Source organism: Ascaphus truei, chromosome 2, assembly GCF_040206685.1.
Source record: "Ascaphus truei isolate aAscTru1 chromosome 2, aAscTru1.hap1, whole genome shotgun sequence".
NCBI lineage: Eukaryota > Metazoa > Chordata > Amphibia > Anura > Ascaphidae > Ascaphus > Ascaphus truei.
Genome location: NC_134484.1, coordinates 373,198,319 through 373,215,708, shown reverse-complemented (window position 1 = coordinate 373,215,708; position 17,390 = coordinate 373,198,319). Strand labels below are relative to the sequence as shown.

At 40.8% G+C, this 17,390-nt stretch overlaps 1 protein-coding gene across 1 annotated transcript in view; it reads left to right on the top strand.

Annotated features, from left to right (window-relative positions):
* SNRK (SNF related kinase) overlaps positions 1-17,390 on the top strand; it is a 67,988-nt gene that overhangs the window by 1,397 nt on the left and 49,201 nt on the right. The window lies entirely within an intron of this gene.

Genomic DNA, 17,390 nt, shown 5'->3' with positions numbered 1-17,390 from the left:
AAGCTTTATGTATCATGTGTATAGTATTAGCCACGGTGCTACTCGTATGCTTCTTTAAGCAAGTGGGTCTTAAAGGTGAATAGAGAGGGTGCTAGTTGGGTATTGAGGGGAAGGGCATATAGATGTTTAATATTCGTGGGTTGACCCCCCCCCCCTACTTGTGACCCCTTGCAGCCAGATGGCCCATGAATGTGCAGTATAACTTGGGTGTCACAGCGGGCCCCTCCAGCTGTTTCCGGATTAAAGTGATCCCTGTGGGTGTGTGGCCTCTCCTGTTGCTGGCTTGTGGTACCTCGGTGTGGGGTTGCAGTGAGTGTAGGAGGCGGCTGGGGCTGTGCTGCTCTCCTGTACTGTACAGTCCAGTGATGGCAGGCTGATGCAAGATGTGCACTCCTACACACACACACACACACACACACACACACACACACACACACACACACACACACGTGTGTACACAGATCTGTGTGTGTGTGTGTGTATATGTATATATGTATGTGTATATATATATATATTTATTTTTTTCACATCCGTTTATACATGATGTTGTGTAATTGTATATATGCACATTTTGTTTCTGCATACGTGTATCCAGAGGGCCTGAAAGCTGTGTGTTTTATTTTTTATTACTATAGTTACCTATGATCTGTATTTATATAAAAATGTAAATATTTGTGTATATTTATATATACAAAAATGAATGTGTACATTTGTATTTATATCTCAGCTCTCGCATGTAAATACAGTGTATCAGTGGCTCCTTTTTAGAAGGATGGTGTGTGTGTGTGTGTGTGTGTGTGTGTTGTAAGACTGTCCGAGACAGCAGATAGTATGCATCTTGAATATTGCCCTGCAAATGCTGCTGTATGATCTTGCATTCTCTGCCATGGTAGCCTTGTTGTTCTTGCAGGATCTAGTGTGACAGTAACACCTTCAAGGTGGAGTCGCACTTAAGTGGTTTGGAATTTTGTTTTATATCTATATTGCCTTTGCTTACCACTCCTCGTCCTGTTCAGACATTTCCTTGTAAAATCTCATGTAGCTCTATATTGATGTAAAAAATTTTTTGTAGGGACTCCTAAAAATGTCTGCTCCCCTCCAAAAACCCCTTTTAAAAGTTATACATTACTTTGGGATCACTGCTGTGTGTGTGTGTGTGTGTGTGTGTGTGTGTGTGTGTGTATATATACTTAAAGAAAGTAGCTTGTGTATATTATACTCAATGTATCACTGAACCTTTGGGGTTTTGGTTCTAAATCTTGAAGTAAAAATTTGAAATATGTTTTTAATAGGATGGTTACCGGGGGTCCGGTGGAGCTGAACTGCTCCATTTAAAGTTTTAGCTGCTGATGTACTTCCTGTGCGTGGGTTTTTTTAAAAAAATTTTAAGATGGCTCACGTGGTTATCCAATAGGAAGCGGCAACGTCACCTGGAGCTGGAAATACAGCGGCTCGCCTCTGAAGGACCCTCTGGTTCCAATCCTGTTTTTAAAAAAGAGCAGCTGGGATTGCTGCATTAATACTGTTATCATAATTCTAAGAGAGATCTGAGAAGGTTTTGCGGTGGCCGCCAGTTTTTATTGTAACTGAAATATCTACTGACAGATGTTTTTATTTTAATTTTATTTTTTGCATGTGCAGTGACTGAGGGGGTAAATTGAGCCCCTTTGCTACCAGTAAATGGGTTAGTCTCAGAAGTTGGAGATCAAACATACATCCTTACCAGGAAATTCAATTTAGCATCATCCTGTTCCTTGTGCCAGAAATAACTCTGATCTCGCCTGTCCACCCAAATTTATCAAATGAAGAAAAGCAATGCGTAGCTCCTTGATTTTAAGATTTTTAAAGGAAGTAATTGGACTGTATGCGTTCAGTCTTCTACCTGTATTTAAACAATCTATGGGAAAATGCCCCAGCCTGTAATGCAGCAATATGTAGGATGCTTATTATTTTCATCGTTCCTTCTAGTGGTAAAAACATCTATTTTGATGTCATAAACTAACAATTCAGGTATGAAATGGCTACAGTCGCAAGCAATATATATATTTATTTTTGGCTCACTGAAGTTGGGCAGTTATTTTTGGTGGGGTACAAGTTTGCACATTTGCTTAGCAACACACGTCGATACCTATTGTGCATCCTTGATAAATGGGAATAAGGAGATACACATGCTTTGTGCCACAATATTTTTGGATGTACTTATTTTATACAATATCTAAATTACCTGTTTTTGCCATTTATGTTGGTGTAAAAGAATCCAGAATTTTAGATAAATATTGCTAAAATCCATGTTAGTGGCCTTATGGGTGGGGGGAATCTTGCAAGGACTGCTTTCGGTCGCAGCCAGGATGTAGAAAAGCGCGCTCGGCAAGTTTAAATACCTAGTTCCTGATGGACACGTCCTAGGTGTGTGCGTGCGCACACGTGTGCTTGGGGAGACAGAACTTGTTTTTTTCTGTGCTTTGGCGCGTCACATGACCAGGTAAGAGCCAATGACAGAACAGCAGTCACAAACACCAATCAGATGTAGCTGAGGATGTGATGTCACGCCCCCCTCCCATCTGTGGCACGCAGTGAGCAGGACACCCAATCTCTCCTGCTCGGGCAGACCGTGATGTCACACGCGTGAGTGCGCGTCTCTTCACCCTGGCCGCAGCCTTGGTAGTATGTACTTGGTGCTGAAACATTTCCAAGGTTTCAGTGGTGAGTTAGCTATGAGCCTCTCATCATGTTATTTACTGTATGCATGGTAGGCTTATAGGCCTAAATTTAGAAATATGACATATCTTAAATGAATAAATGAACATTAACAATGTTAGAGCATATCATTCTGTAGTTGACTGACTGCAATAAAGTAAAAGCAATATTGTTATATACAGACTTCATTGTTCTTTTTGGTGGGTTATGTTGTATAATTCTGCAGGAACATTGCCATTGAATCCAATGGAAACACAGTAATTTGTTATTTTACAGTGGAATATACTGTACCTTCTTAAAAGTTTGTCGGTGTTTTGCCTGGTTTTGTCAAACTTTATTTATTTTTGTCCATCCAAAAAAGTCTTGTGGCAAGAACGATGAGTTACAATTCATATGGCAAAGTTAGTGATATGCTAATGGAATTGAGCTATCATTCTGCCTTTGTTTATTTTCCACTTAACGCTGTAGCTTTAAGTACTAATGGGATGATAGCTTGGATTGTTTTGCGATGCTGGTTTGCTGTTCTGTCTGAACTTGAGTTTTAGCATTTAGCTTTGGGAAAGAGTCACTGCATAGTTTATATGGTAACGTTACAGTACACATTAGTATGCTTGTTTTCATTGAATGAAACCGTTTTAGCATGCAATACCAGATGTTGACTCATCTAGTGCAGAAGGGGGAAGGTGTGAAGACACGATCCTTGGGTCTGTGTAGTTCTACAACATAAAAACCTTGACATTAACCACTTTGGACAACATAGACACTTTTCTTTTTTTTTTTTTCATGGTGCAGAGTGCACTTTTCTAGTTTGCAGCTGTCTTTGCATAGCCACATAGTTTGTAACAGTTGCTGAAATGGATTTTGATGGAAATGGTAATCAAGCCCTTCAGGACAATCATGGCGACCTGGAGCCTTATTGCTCAATCTCCTGCAGTGCTTTCTTCCAATTCCATTACCTTTTTGTAAAGTCACAAGCGTTGATGGGGTGAGCAGGAGAGCACTCTGACCATCTGCTGTGGCACTGAGCAGAAATCATCATTTTCTACCAAGGCTGAGGTCCACATTGGCCATTAACCTCTTCAGTGGCAAAATTGCCTGAAAATGCATCCATTGCCATGAACTGCCAGTGTGGAAAATCCATGTGCTGTATATCGCTTTTGCAGCTAGTGGATTTGAATGCCATGCTTGCAACACATGTCCGATTTGCTGTTGTTATTGACAGGACAGATTGCCATAGTTACCAGTGTGACCAGGAATTTGGCTCTCAATAGGAAGGACCAGAAAAGGACATAAAAGCTGCAGTCTTAAGGCCGTTCTAGTGTGTGTGTGTGTGGTGTGTGTGTGTGTGTGTGTGTGTGTGTGTGGTATTAAATAATATTTTTTTTAAAATGTAATAAAAATTTTATTTAACTTTGACACACACACACACACACACACACACTACAGCGTGGTTAGCGGCGCGAAATCATTCATTTCCTCATCTTCTCCCTCGTCGGTCCGCTCCAAGCTCCCTACCGTGCGCACGCGCGGCCCTATTATAGAATGGCTGGCTATCCTCAGCCAACTAAAACTGCCGCATGCGCCCGCACTATAGAACCAGCCAAAGGCTGCGTCCATAGACACAGCAGTCGTGCGGAGGCTGAGGGAAAGTGGGTGCTTTCCCTTGCCTTCGTTCGCGTGCCGTCCGGGGGCGTGTCTATGGGCGGGCCAGTGACGTCACGGAGCTGGTTCGCCCTCATTGGGCAAACCGCTCACGTGACCGCCCGATCGTGCGAAAAATCAGTTTTGACTGATTTCATGCGCCCGCTTCCGCCCACACGCATAGACGCGATCACTGCCTTAGGCAGTCTGATTGCGCAGCGTGCAGACACGTCAGCGCAGTCTGGCCTTCTACGGACGCAGCCTTAGGCCTTGTCCAGGCTGAGTGCTTGCTCGCGAACACAAAGTAAATTGCTGTGTGCGCACGTGCGCACACGGCGCTCAGCTGCTTGGTGAGACAAATCAATTTTGATTTGGCAGCTCGCTTTTACGTGAGGGCCAACCAGCTCCGTGACATAGCTCCCCCCCCACCACCCCCTCCCGAGCACGCAACTATCTGGCCAGGAATCGCCTGACGTCAGTGCGATTGAGCGCCCTCCCACCCTCAACGAGGCCTTACACGCCAGGTTACATTTTTCACCACAGTCTCACATTCTGTTGTGAAATCCTCCATAAATCAGCCTCGTTTAAAAGCACCTTTTATCATTGCTGTAATGTGTTTTTCCCCAATTTAAATAAGCCCTGAAGCACAGCAATGTGCTTTAACATGGTGTCATATTTGTTGTACATGAATGAATACATTTTGGGTAGATGTTGCCGGCTAAGTGTTTTCACGTTATAACTCCTATACAGGCACACACAAGTTGCATTAAAAAAGCCATGAGTTTTGAAAATCACAGTTTGCAGATGTTCATGTATATGCAGTTTGAATATATTCATTTACGTGCAGGTATAAAATGGAAATTTATTATGTATGTCTAGAATGTAAAGTTTTATTTATTGCATTTACCTTATTGATTTAGGTAATTTAAGTAACCAGACTATGTATCCAAATATGCTGCCTGTAACAACAGATATCAATGTCCCTATTTATTCACATTTTATACTCTGTAATCTAAACCTCTTTGAAGAAAGGATGATGTAGTCTTGCCACGCGTTACTTAGAATAACCATCTTTTCTAAAGAAATCATTTTGCTAAAAGGATAAAATAAAAGCACTAGTATTTATATAATGGGTGTATTGGACTATTTTAAGCTAGGGTAGTAGCTTGAATCTCTATAGACTGTAGAAGAGTGATGTTCAAGTGGCCTCCAAAGTCTATAAACTTGCTGGATAACCCTCTTGCTGCCGTGATGGTGATGGCTATGTCTCAATGGTATTATTCCCTTGTGATATTTTGATGTACTGGCTTTAACTGTACACAACTGTTAAAGTGAAAGCCAGCTCTTGGTGTGTTAGAAATCTTATAGCTTAGAACAGGAGTGCGCAAACTCTTCTGCCTGCCTGGGCGCCCCGACCCAACACCCCCCCTCCCCCCGTCGGCTCCGGCGTCATATGAAGCCGTGAGGTCGTGACATATTGCCATGTGATGTCACGTAACCCTGCGTGTTGCCATGGCGCTGGAAAGTTAAGGTAGAGAGGCTTTGCGCGACCCCCGGCAGTTAATGCCTTCGGGAAATGTGGGGCCTCTGTAAGTGCAGTCCGCCTGTTGGCGCACCCTGGGCTTAGGACACTGGTGGTCCTTCTCTCTCTTTTTTTTTTTTTTAAATGTTCCTCCCAGTAATAAATTAAAGATTTTAATTTGTGTTCTTAATGAAACATGTTGTGAAAAAAATGTATGGGTTGACCACCAACATGTACTTTTTGTTTTTTTTTGTAAATGTAGAGTTATGACCCTTCTCTCCTATAAGGCTGCACTTCTAGTACTGGCTACGCCGTCACAAGTACTTGACGTCTGTCGTGGGTGCCCATAGTGGGCGCGGCTGCGCAGCGTCATGGTGGCCGGAATTGCTGAAGCCAAGGATTTTTGTCTTTGGTCAGCGTCACGTGAGCTGTTCTGCCAATGAGGGCAAACCGCTCGCGTGACGTCACGGGCCACGCCCCCTGTAACCCTCCCGAGGCCTCCCGCACCGCAGTGCAACAATCGCTATGGCGGTGGCGATGCATGACTATAAACTCAGCCTAACTTGGCCTCCATAAATGACAAATCCTATAACATACTGTTCTGGAATCCTCTGAGGTATCTACATAAGGCCTTGAATTACATATATTGGGTTGTGCAAAATACAGCTATTTTGGGAAGTGCAAGACTAGTCAGGAGACAGACCGTAGAGCTCTACTTTTACAAACTTTGGACACATTATCATTTTGATCCATATATAATTTCAGAATACCCTGTTAAAATAAACAGAGTAAGAATTGTTCAATCTGAGCAGTGATTCTAATTACCACTATGGAATACGAGACCGGGCTATACACTCTGCTTCTGTGGAATACAAGACCGGTCTATACACTCTGCTTCTGTGTACTGGGCTGCAACACCACCACCTGTCTAAGTATAGTAAAATATCTTTGCGCACTTGTTGAACCACCTATTTTTCTCCCTAGCCACCCTTTATTTCAATAACCCCATCTCTCATTGCACACTTTCTTGGAGAAGAGGCACAAGAACAAATGTAGTCTGAGGAATTTGTCAAACAAAAAAATATTTGTTTTACGGTTTGTACACAGGAAACCGGAATTATGCTAGAAAGGAGAAATTAAGCAAATTGTTTTCTTTTTCCTTGTTATAGAGAAAAAACGACCACCCTTTGTGCTCTGTGATGGGTAGATTGTTTTGGTTGCTTGTTGATCTAAGCTGCTTAAAAGGCAACTAATCCAGTTTAATGTCGTGCAACCTTGATGAGTTCTGGAGTATATTTGGGTCAGTGTCGGTAATGCTATAAAGAGATAGATATATATCTATATCTGCAGCAAGTACATCGTTAAGAAATTGAGCACCTGAACTGTTTAGATCTGTGCATAAAATGAATTATAACTTTTTTTATTATTATTAAATCTTATTGTCTAGTGCGGGATTTGTCCCTTTTTTATTTTTTATTTTTAAACCCAGTTTAGAGCCGCAAATCCTGCAGAAATCTTTCTTTAGTAACATACATAAGAATTCTGCACCGGTTTTCAATTATTTGGGCATGAGGTGCAGACTGTATAAAGTAGCTTTTCTAAATCACAGTGGCATGTGTGAGTGTTTACAGTATTGTTATAGCATTGTATGGAATAACATTATTGTAACCAATCCATTAAAATGTATCACCACCTAGAATTCTCAGAATTATATTTACAAAAAACGCAGCATTTCATTCAAAATCCTTTTTTATTTTATTTTTATCCGTTCTGTGGTATTAGATAATATTGCATTTTACCCCACGCCTTTTTAGTGATTTTTTATGTGCCCTGGGTTGCTATGCTATAGCAACTATTTAGGAAGAAGGTACTGTACACCACTTAATTTTTTTAAATAGTCGGCCTTATTGGGTGACCTGGGAAGCAGGATCTTCACCGATCGGCAGCTTAGATAAATGCATTGCCCTAAAGGCACGGAACTGCTGCATTTATTTAGAATAACAGTCGGCGTGGTTTAATGTGGTCCATTAAAAGGGATTACAACGTCCAACATATTTAGCACATCTCTGTACGACTATTATAGCTTTTAAATATTTTATTTCTATAAACACTTAAACAAAAGAAAACTGTTTACAATGAGAATGTGGTACACAATGAGACACAAAATGAAAAGTAAAGTTTGCCTGACAAATGTTGCCAAGGAACTATGTATGTATGTATGTTCCCAGCGCTCAATAAGAAAAAACAGACAAAAGCGTCAATATTGAAATAGCAACGATATATTAAAGAAAATGATGCAAATCCAGAGCCAACCCTAATAATAGGTTTGGAGGTTACTTTTACATGGATCCTAATAAGTTACAGTAAGTAAACAATTGAGAGGGAGAAGGGGTGGAGGGAATGCAAAGGGAACAATAGAGTGTAAGAACGAATTGGGGGGGGGGGAGGGCGCGTCCTGGTGGTTTAAGTAAATTGTTGTGTATTTTGGGTAGTGTATAAAATACAGGAATTATGTCTTTTTTTTTAACTTAAGTTTTTGTTCTTTCCAACAGTTGAGGGGGAGGGGGGAGAGTACAGAAATAAAGAGGGGTAAGGGGTGGGGGGAAGGAATGGTGCAACATTCCTGACAATCATACTTCGCATATTTAAAAATACATTATACATGTCAACTGGAAAAAATACTCTTTATTAATACAAATGGGGTATGGCTTAGATAGTTTGCTTCATCATTAAATTGACGCAAAATCTCCTCCCTATAATCCTGTTTAAGTATAACAATTGCCCCACCTTTGTCTGCCGGTTTGACAATGATATCCTTATTGTCCTCTATGCTCTTAATGATGTCCCTATCGGCTTTTGAAAAATTGGTCTCTCTTGGAGAGGGTGGAGGTGCCTTCTTAATAGCCTCTATGTCTCTGTGAACTAAAGAGATGTAGGTCTCTAGCATGATTATTAGCGGCGGGATTAAAATTGCTCCAATTCCTACAATCTGAAGTGTGCGTGGAACAGTGTATCTATCACAATATCCATTGACTGGCCTATAGAGGTCGGGGGATGTGTGGTAAAAAAATCCCTTAATGCGCAGTGCCCTATAGAACCTCGAAAGCTCTATATCCAGAGTTAAGGGATCGGGGGGGTGGGGGGGGGGTGATAGGGACATATGAGAGTCCCTTGTCTAATACCTTAATTTGATCAAGAGAGAGGACAGTATCAGAGATATTTACCACTAGTGTTGGGAGCGGGTCTGCATGCCTCTCCTCTCCTCGAGTGTCCTCTTGAGTTGAGCTTCAAGTATATTATTTAAGGAAGTACCACGGACTATCCTAGTCCGTGGGAACGGGCCTGAAGAAGGGGCGCTTTAGTCCCGGAAACGTTGCCCCCTATATTTTTATTACCTTGACCTGAGCGTGTGTTATACGTTGTCCTTATTTTTCTCCCTCCTTTCCCCCTTTGTTTTTACACTCTGTATTGTTCCCTTTGTATTCCCTCCACCACCCCCCCTCTCCCTTTCGATTTGTTTACTTACTGTTTACTTATTAGGTTCCATGTAAAATAACCTCCAAACCTTTTTATTAGGGTTGGCTTTGGATTTGTATCATTTTCTTTAATATATCGTTGGCATTTCAATATTGACACTTCTGTCTGTTTTTTCTTATTGAGTGCTGGGAACCACTATATGTATGTATGTTTTGAAGGGGCCTGGGGTCCCTCTCTGTTCTTGTGCACCACATAATTAGTTGTTCCAATTATTTACGCATTTTGTGGTGGAGTGCCGCTTTACTCACATACTTAATGTTGTCGAGGAAGGTCGGCACCTACAATTTACTATTGTGATTTGAAATTTGTTAAATGTGTGTGTCTGTCGCAGGCTTTCTTACCAATGACTGCCTAGCAACTGATGGAAGTTTCTCAGTAAGCCTTGTGATGGTATAGTAGTTTGGATATGGACAGTAGGGGAATATGACATGCTATCTGATGGAGACTGGAGAAGGTTGGGAGTTGGTTGTGCTACTATAAATAGTGAATGTCCGACTACTGCTATTCAAATGACCTGGCATAGATAATTTTATTAATGTGTAATTTGTCTGTAAAAATGACACGGCTGCTTTAAAATGTTGAAGCACTAGTCTTTGTGTAATATCAAGGACTCGAAATGTTTTAGTATTCATATTTCTACCTGTGTTTTTTTTTTTTTTTTTCTCAAATGTGTTGGTATGTTATCAGTGAACCAATTTTATCTTGTCAAAGTCTTCTGTCGACCTAAATCTGTCTAGACTTGTTTCTATCTTGTCTATGGTCATTATCTTGTATAGTAGTGAGTGTAAGGTTTCCACTGAGGGTCCGTTGGGTTACAGCCAATCATGATTACTTTTCTAGCTTCTAGTAGAATTAATTCAGTAAGTCGCAATGTATCCCTATTATTTCTACCTCTGAATATCCATGACTCTATTGACGAAAATTAGTGGTATTGCGTCTTTCTCCCACGAGATCCCTTACAGGCATTTTTAATGCACAGTAATTGTTTCTTTATTACATGCCATACAAGGTTGCTTTTTACTCAGATATGACAAAATGTGCAAGTACAAAATGATAAAGTAATTAAAAATAGCCTTCACGCTACTGAAATGAATGTATTCAGGGGTTTTATTGACCTGTAGTTTGTCGCTTACTGCCTGATCTTTATCCCACTGCTCCAATTGTAAAAAGAGAGCTTGTTACAATATTAGGAAAATGTGTGAGTTATGAGCATCAGTCATAATGCCAAACTTTGGCCAGACTTTCTATTCCTGGGCCACTTGCTTTATTTCCAGACTTGGTTTACTTATTGATGTGACGGAACGCGTAGAGCTCAAATATGCTGACATCCTTTAGATCCTGTCCTTCTGTGCTGATAATGTTCACATCACAGAAGACATCCCTGTTTTGTTGAGAGGTTAGTGAAAACGAAGGGGACTTCTTTCACATTTGGTGAGGTCATTGAAAACATGAGGGATCTACAGTGAAGATGCATTGTTGTACATTTAATACTGCGAACATGATTGGTTTGGGACTCACCAGGTTGAGAATTATGGAACATTAAGTGGACAGATCTCTGGTTGTCTCTTATGGATCATAGAAGTTCTGGTAGTTAGCAAGGTTTCTCATAACTCCTAAGTGGGATATGGGACAGAACACCAACAATATGCAGAAAGATGCAAAGGAAATATTTGATGTAAAGCTAAAGGGTTCTTGGAGTCTAGGAGTGTAGGATTTATGTTCTTAAAATTTAGCAAAAATGAAACTGAAGACTATATTTTCACATTTGTTCTCCATGCGGCCTGCTCCTTGCAGTTTGTAAGATGAGTGCATAATCAAAAACCTTAGCTTTCCTTATGATCTGGAGTCAGGTGGTAGCTTGAAACATGGAGCTTAGACAAAACAATACAATAAAGCTGCTTAAAGGTCACATTTATTTTAGTGAATGTTTTGGTTTATCTTGAAAAGATTTCAAGGAAAGGGTGTAGCCTGCATACTATGCTATGTAAAATGGCTGTGGGGTAAAATGGCTTGTTATTATTATTATTTTTTATGAGGAAAATAGTACAGTATTCATTTTTTTTCCTGCAAGAAAATAAGGTGACATTTGTCACCGTAGTCGATTCAAACGAGATGGGGAAAAAAGGCGGTTCACAGCATAAAAAGAGTGGGCTTGATTACAAAAATAAAATCAATTTATTTGGCACATGGCGACAATAGAAATGATTGCAACAACAGTTTTACTGTTGCTATGTTAAATTGATTTTATTTTTAAAATGTGTGTGTGTGTACACGCACATGCGAACGCATGCTGTGCAGTGCCTTTTTTCCCATTTAGTTTGCATCGACTTTTCTATGTTCAGACTTCGGAAAGTACGCCATGGATACATGAATGAAGGGTTGTGAGTTTTGGAGCTCCCTCAAATAACATTGGGTAGCTCATGGATACCTTGTGGCACACTTGCAATATTGCTCTACAGCATAGTTATCTGCTTTTTGAGGTCACGAGAGTTAAAGGGTCGCCATTGATTGTGGTGATCACGGATACTCCGGACATTGAGGGAGTTTATAACGCTGACAGATATAAGCATGTTTAACTCATGGATCGGATCACTGGAATGGGATGTGTGGCTGTGACCAAATCGCTGTCGGCGATCCGCCGGGACTACTGACCACAGGAAAACTTACTGCAGGGCACCTCACCGCTGACCATATCTCCCCCCCGGCCGCCACCATCTTTAAAGGTCCTCTACATCGGATTTCCCCGCTGCCGAAAGATCTTCAGCCACTGATCTCAACACTGAGGTACTAAGCCGGCTGGTGCTCCGATGCCATTTGTGAGCACGGCCGTGCATTCGTGCATCAGGACACTCGGCGCGTCTGCCAGTAACCAGGACACATTTTTTAATTTCCCTCAGGAAATTAAGAAATGTGTCCTGGCTGCTGGTGGGCGTGTAAGTGTCCTGCTGCATGCTGACATGGCGTCAGAGCCGCGGCCGATTGAGTACCTTCGTGGGGAGATCAGCGGCTGAGGACCTTTCGGCAGCGGGGAGATCCGATGAGGAGGATCTTTAAAGATGGCTGGTGCAGAGATCCAATTAGCTGTAAGGTGTCCTGTGGACAGTAGTTGCGACGGAGCGCCAGTGGAGATTTTGTCGCTGCCAAACGTCCTGCACTAGGATGATTCACTGGGCATGGACCCTATAATTTAACAAAAAAGAATCTGCTAATTACCGTCTATCTTTTATTGATGTGTCGATTGGAAGTCGGTATTATGTTCCCTTGGCATATTTATATTGCAGTGATACGGAACCCTGGGTCTTGCTTTCTAAATTGTCACTGAAAACTGCAAAGAAAGTTGTGACATTTGATCTGCGTCCTTCTGTTTTTTTTTTTTTTTTTTTTTAAATGGTATGTTAGGAGGTCATGTTCCTTTTTAAAATATGGTGAAGTGTACCTTCATAGCATCGGTTTTACACCAACTGAGAAGCATAGTTACCCAAATGTGCCAAAACCCTCAGGATGCTGTAGACTAAAATGTAAGATTAGAAATGTGCAGGCTCTTCTACTCTGCTTTAAATACAGTTTTGTTGGTCATACCTGGTATCGCACCTTAAATATCTGCGTGACGATTTTTTAGGCATCTAGCAGCCTAAACCCTCCCCTTCCTCTCCCCCCTCCCCCCCACAGAAATAGTAACGACGAGGCCCATGTGATTATATTTTTTACAAGATTAAATAACATTTATAAAAATGTTTCAAAGTTTTATAAAAAAGTTATTTCGCTGGGCCACCTCTTTATAAAAGAAATGACATGGGTCTTCCCAGGGTTGGACATTGTCTAATTATTTTCTGCTATGAAGAGGTTGGTGTAGATTAAAGCAGCACTTACTGTAAGATCCTATATACAGGGTGGTGCTATTCACGGCTAATAGCTATGGTTTTTAATATATAAAGATTGTTAATTTGCCGACCAACAAAATGATCTTTTTAGTGGGTTTCATCTAACAGAGGAGTTTATACCAAGCGCTCAAATTATGATTTTCTGGGATACAGCAGAGAACCAATTCTTAAGATGGTGTTTTTTTTTTTTTTTTTTAAGTTATACTGTATTTAGTAAGTTGACAAGCCTCCTTTCTATTATAGCATGGATGTCCCATGCACTTAGTTTTTCCTGCATACCGTCTCTCTATTTAAAATCATCTATATTAAAAAAAAAATAACACACATACGTGCTGTCACTGGTAGAAGACAGGCGACACCCGAGTGCCTGGAGTAGCAATCGCATTATCAAGACCCCAGTGACACGAACGGAAGTGGCGGGGTTCTAATTCCATTGCGATCACACTTACCACGGATGGCAGTGGTGAACACATTCTCCCACTAGAAAATTAATAATAATGACATGATGTTCCCTGAACCGTCGTCATGGCCCCTAGAGTCCTGATCCTTTTGGCGTTCAAGGTTAATAGCTACTGACTCAAAACTGGCGAAATATTGTTAAATGTGAAGTAATACAACTAAAGCACACCCTTCCTGCAAATGCTTTTTGGTCTATGCCTGGTTTGTTGAATAAAAGGTTTTTTTGGGGGAAGCAACACATTTTCTATACCTTGGTTAAAAGAAGATACAGTCCTGCTAACCCACTCATTGTGACTTTTCTGCTGTCTTGTCCCCCACAATTGTATGCTGTAGTACTCAAGAGATTTTTGCTTTTGTACAGTATAGGGCTTTAATGAGTACATTTGAACATTACTGCAATTTCTTTAGTTTTGCATGATTTGATTCATTTCTGATGTTTACAGAATAAGAACCCAAACTAAAATTCTTATTGCATAGACTTCCAGTGTCCTTCCAAAAGCAAATCTTGAATTCACTGCCATATTAAGCCTCGGTTGGCGCTAAATGCTAAGCGAAACCTCTTGTAATGTATTAACAATCCATGCAGTAGGGTGATGGGCAACACATGATTACTACAGTTTTGCTTAGAAACTGGGGACAATTAGATCATCGTTCTGTGCAAATCTCTACGTACATAACCTTTCTATGTTTTAAACTCTTTGAGACAAACAGAATGTTTGCTATTCGATAAATATATGGCAGTGCAAATGTATACAATACAGTTATGTAGAATCTCTTGGAATATGAAAATATATATTTGGAGCAGAAGCCTCTCCAGATATTTGTTTTGGTGGAAGGGAGAGATTGCATGTAATGGAAGCACTTTGTATATGTAAGCAGTCTTGAACTTTGTTACGGACGTAACACCTGTGTGCACCTGACTTGTGTATATGAAAGGGGATAAAACCTCCTGCTATCCAGCTGACTTGCTTACCTTCCCGCAGAACACTAAACATGAGCATAACTCCCCCAAAACAGTCAGAGTAAACCTTAATATGCTTCCACCACCAAGAATCATGTAAGGACTTGCCCTCAGGGGTTTCTGGACCCATTTGACTAAGTCCACCATACGTCTCTATTTCTTTATCCCTGTGAATTGTATTTGATTTTAATTATGGTTAATTCTTATCTGTAAGGAAAGGGAGCAATTCCTTCTGTTGGTCCCATCTGCCAACCAGACCCATCTCAGGAATGGTACACAATGCCCTTTAACATAACCTGGAGATCTGGTACATCTGCACACTTTCATCGCTACTTAATATAAACATATTGTTTTTCATTTGTTTTTATTGGCCCATAATTGCACAGACCTGGTTAACCCAGGTGACCTCACAGGAGACATAGAATCATAGGTATTTTTAAACTGAAAGTTAACCCCTTGGTTGCTGTATTGTTGCCACAACTGAACCAGTTAAAGGCATTAACTAGACAGAGTTATTTTAGACAAAATGCCATACTCCATAGAGCTTACATTCTTTTATTTTTTGCTTCCTGGAACACTGAGAACTTGACTTCTCCAGGGTCACAATGAGCTGAGACTGGAATTTAAACTGGATTTGCATGTTTGAAAGGCAGGGACATAGTCCTCCTTCCTTGCAAGACACTTTCTTTTATCAGAGACAATGGCAGCAAGGTATACAAATTAATACATTTCTGCATGCATGCTAATCACTAATTATGTGCTTGCCCATCTGATTGGCAAAGTGGACCAGGAACCATACGTTTGAGGTATATCAATATTTATCCTGCCCCTGGGAAAGAATTAGGTTGGATGCAAAGTTGTCAGTCTCTGCTTGCTAAAGTCTTGCCCCACAATGCCATGCAACTGGTTGGGGAATGTGGCTTTGCCAAGCAGGTTCTAAGTGGCCGTTTAGTTGTGACACAGTCATCTGAAGTTGGAATCCCTGCTCCAACTCAGTGACCATTACGTGAAAGCATAATATAATGTAGGTAATATAACTAAAGGTAAAACTAGCCTCACATTGTTTGTGTTTTTCGAACTAGTTAAAGGAAATCAAGTGTAGCTTTTATAACAAAATAATTTTCCTGCCATCTGGTGTATTCGAGCAAATTAGCATCTGCTTCAACGTGTGTGTGTGTCCGCCCAGCACACTAATCTTGACGGGGAAAAAAGTGCATATTTTATTTGCAGGCCAGATTGACGTTTCAGTCCCTGTTGGATTCCTATTTTCCGTGTGTGTGTGTGTGTTCCGCTGTGAGACAAAATGTTGTTGTGTGCTATACAGGTATATCCCGCTTTAAGTACACCCACTTTAAGTACACTCGCGAGTAAGGACATATCGCCCAATAGGCAAACGGCAGCTCGCGCATGCGTCTGTCAGCACGTCCTGAAAAGCAATACCGGCTCCCTACCTGTACCGAAGCTGTGCGCAAGCGGGGAGACTATAGAGCCTGTTACACATGTGTTATTTACATCAGTTATGCACGTATATGACGATTGCAGAACAGTACAGGCATCAATAAGTGGGGGAAAGGTAGTGCTTCACTTTAAGTACATTTTCACTTTACATACATGCTCCGGTCCCATTGCGTACGTTAATGCGGGGTATGCCTGTATACACTTTTCTTTTTTTTTCTCACTTTTTGATTAAGACCTTGCGTGCCTGTTCTTATTCTATTACTACTATTGTTTGCAGTTTGCACCAAAGCAGTTAATTCTTTAGTGTGTGTGTGTGTGTGTGTGTGTGTGTGTGTGTGTGTGTTCGATCTGGAATGAAAAAATCCTGGGTGCCTTTAAATTTCCCCCCTTGTGTTTGTGGCAGTGCTGATCTGTCTGTCAACGCCGCGGTCAGCAACTGCGTCTCCAATCCTTCACCAACGCAACAAAGCTGTGGATCGTGTGTGTATACTGTATATACATAAACACACACCGTGTTAAATGAAAGGGTCCCTGCTTTCCTTTTAATCATCTCTTATATATTTTTTCGCTCAATCCCCATGAAAATTTGTACAATTGTAGGTCAGTTATGTGAATTAACGCTATACAAGAAGCACAATTTACAAAATCAACTGCAGAAATGTATGCTTCAGACTTCAGATGACACTCCCTTGGTAATATAGTTGGATACTGATATATGTGTGTGGTGCAACGGGAAGGAAAGAGACCCTATCCTCTTAAAATGTAAAATACATATACAACAGTTTGCCAGCACTCATAAGAAAAACTATATAGAATCGGCATGAGTTTTGCCAAATGAGAATATTTTACTGATAAGTAATCACAAAAGATGACTACACAATCTGAGTGCATAGAAGGTGCATATGAAAGAAAAAAACAGAAAGCTATTTAAATTAAAAAAGCATTCATAGCGTAAATGGATATATAATTCAAAATAATAATCAAAAGAAATTACTTATCAGCCCAGCGAGGCATCAGGTCTCCGTCTCTCTTATACAGGGACCTCGGTGAATAGTCCATTATTACACTGTAAATACACAGGGGAGTAACAGGCAAACAATACCGGGAAGGGAATAAAGCATAAAGGGGGCAATGTTTTGAAGGATAAACCCCATCATCAAGCCCGTTCCCAGAGTAACAAAGAAACACTGGTGACAGGCAGTCCTGAGTGGAGTCTTCAAAGAAGCCTCACAGA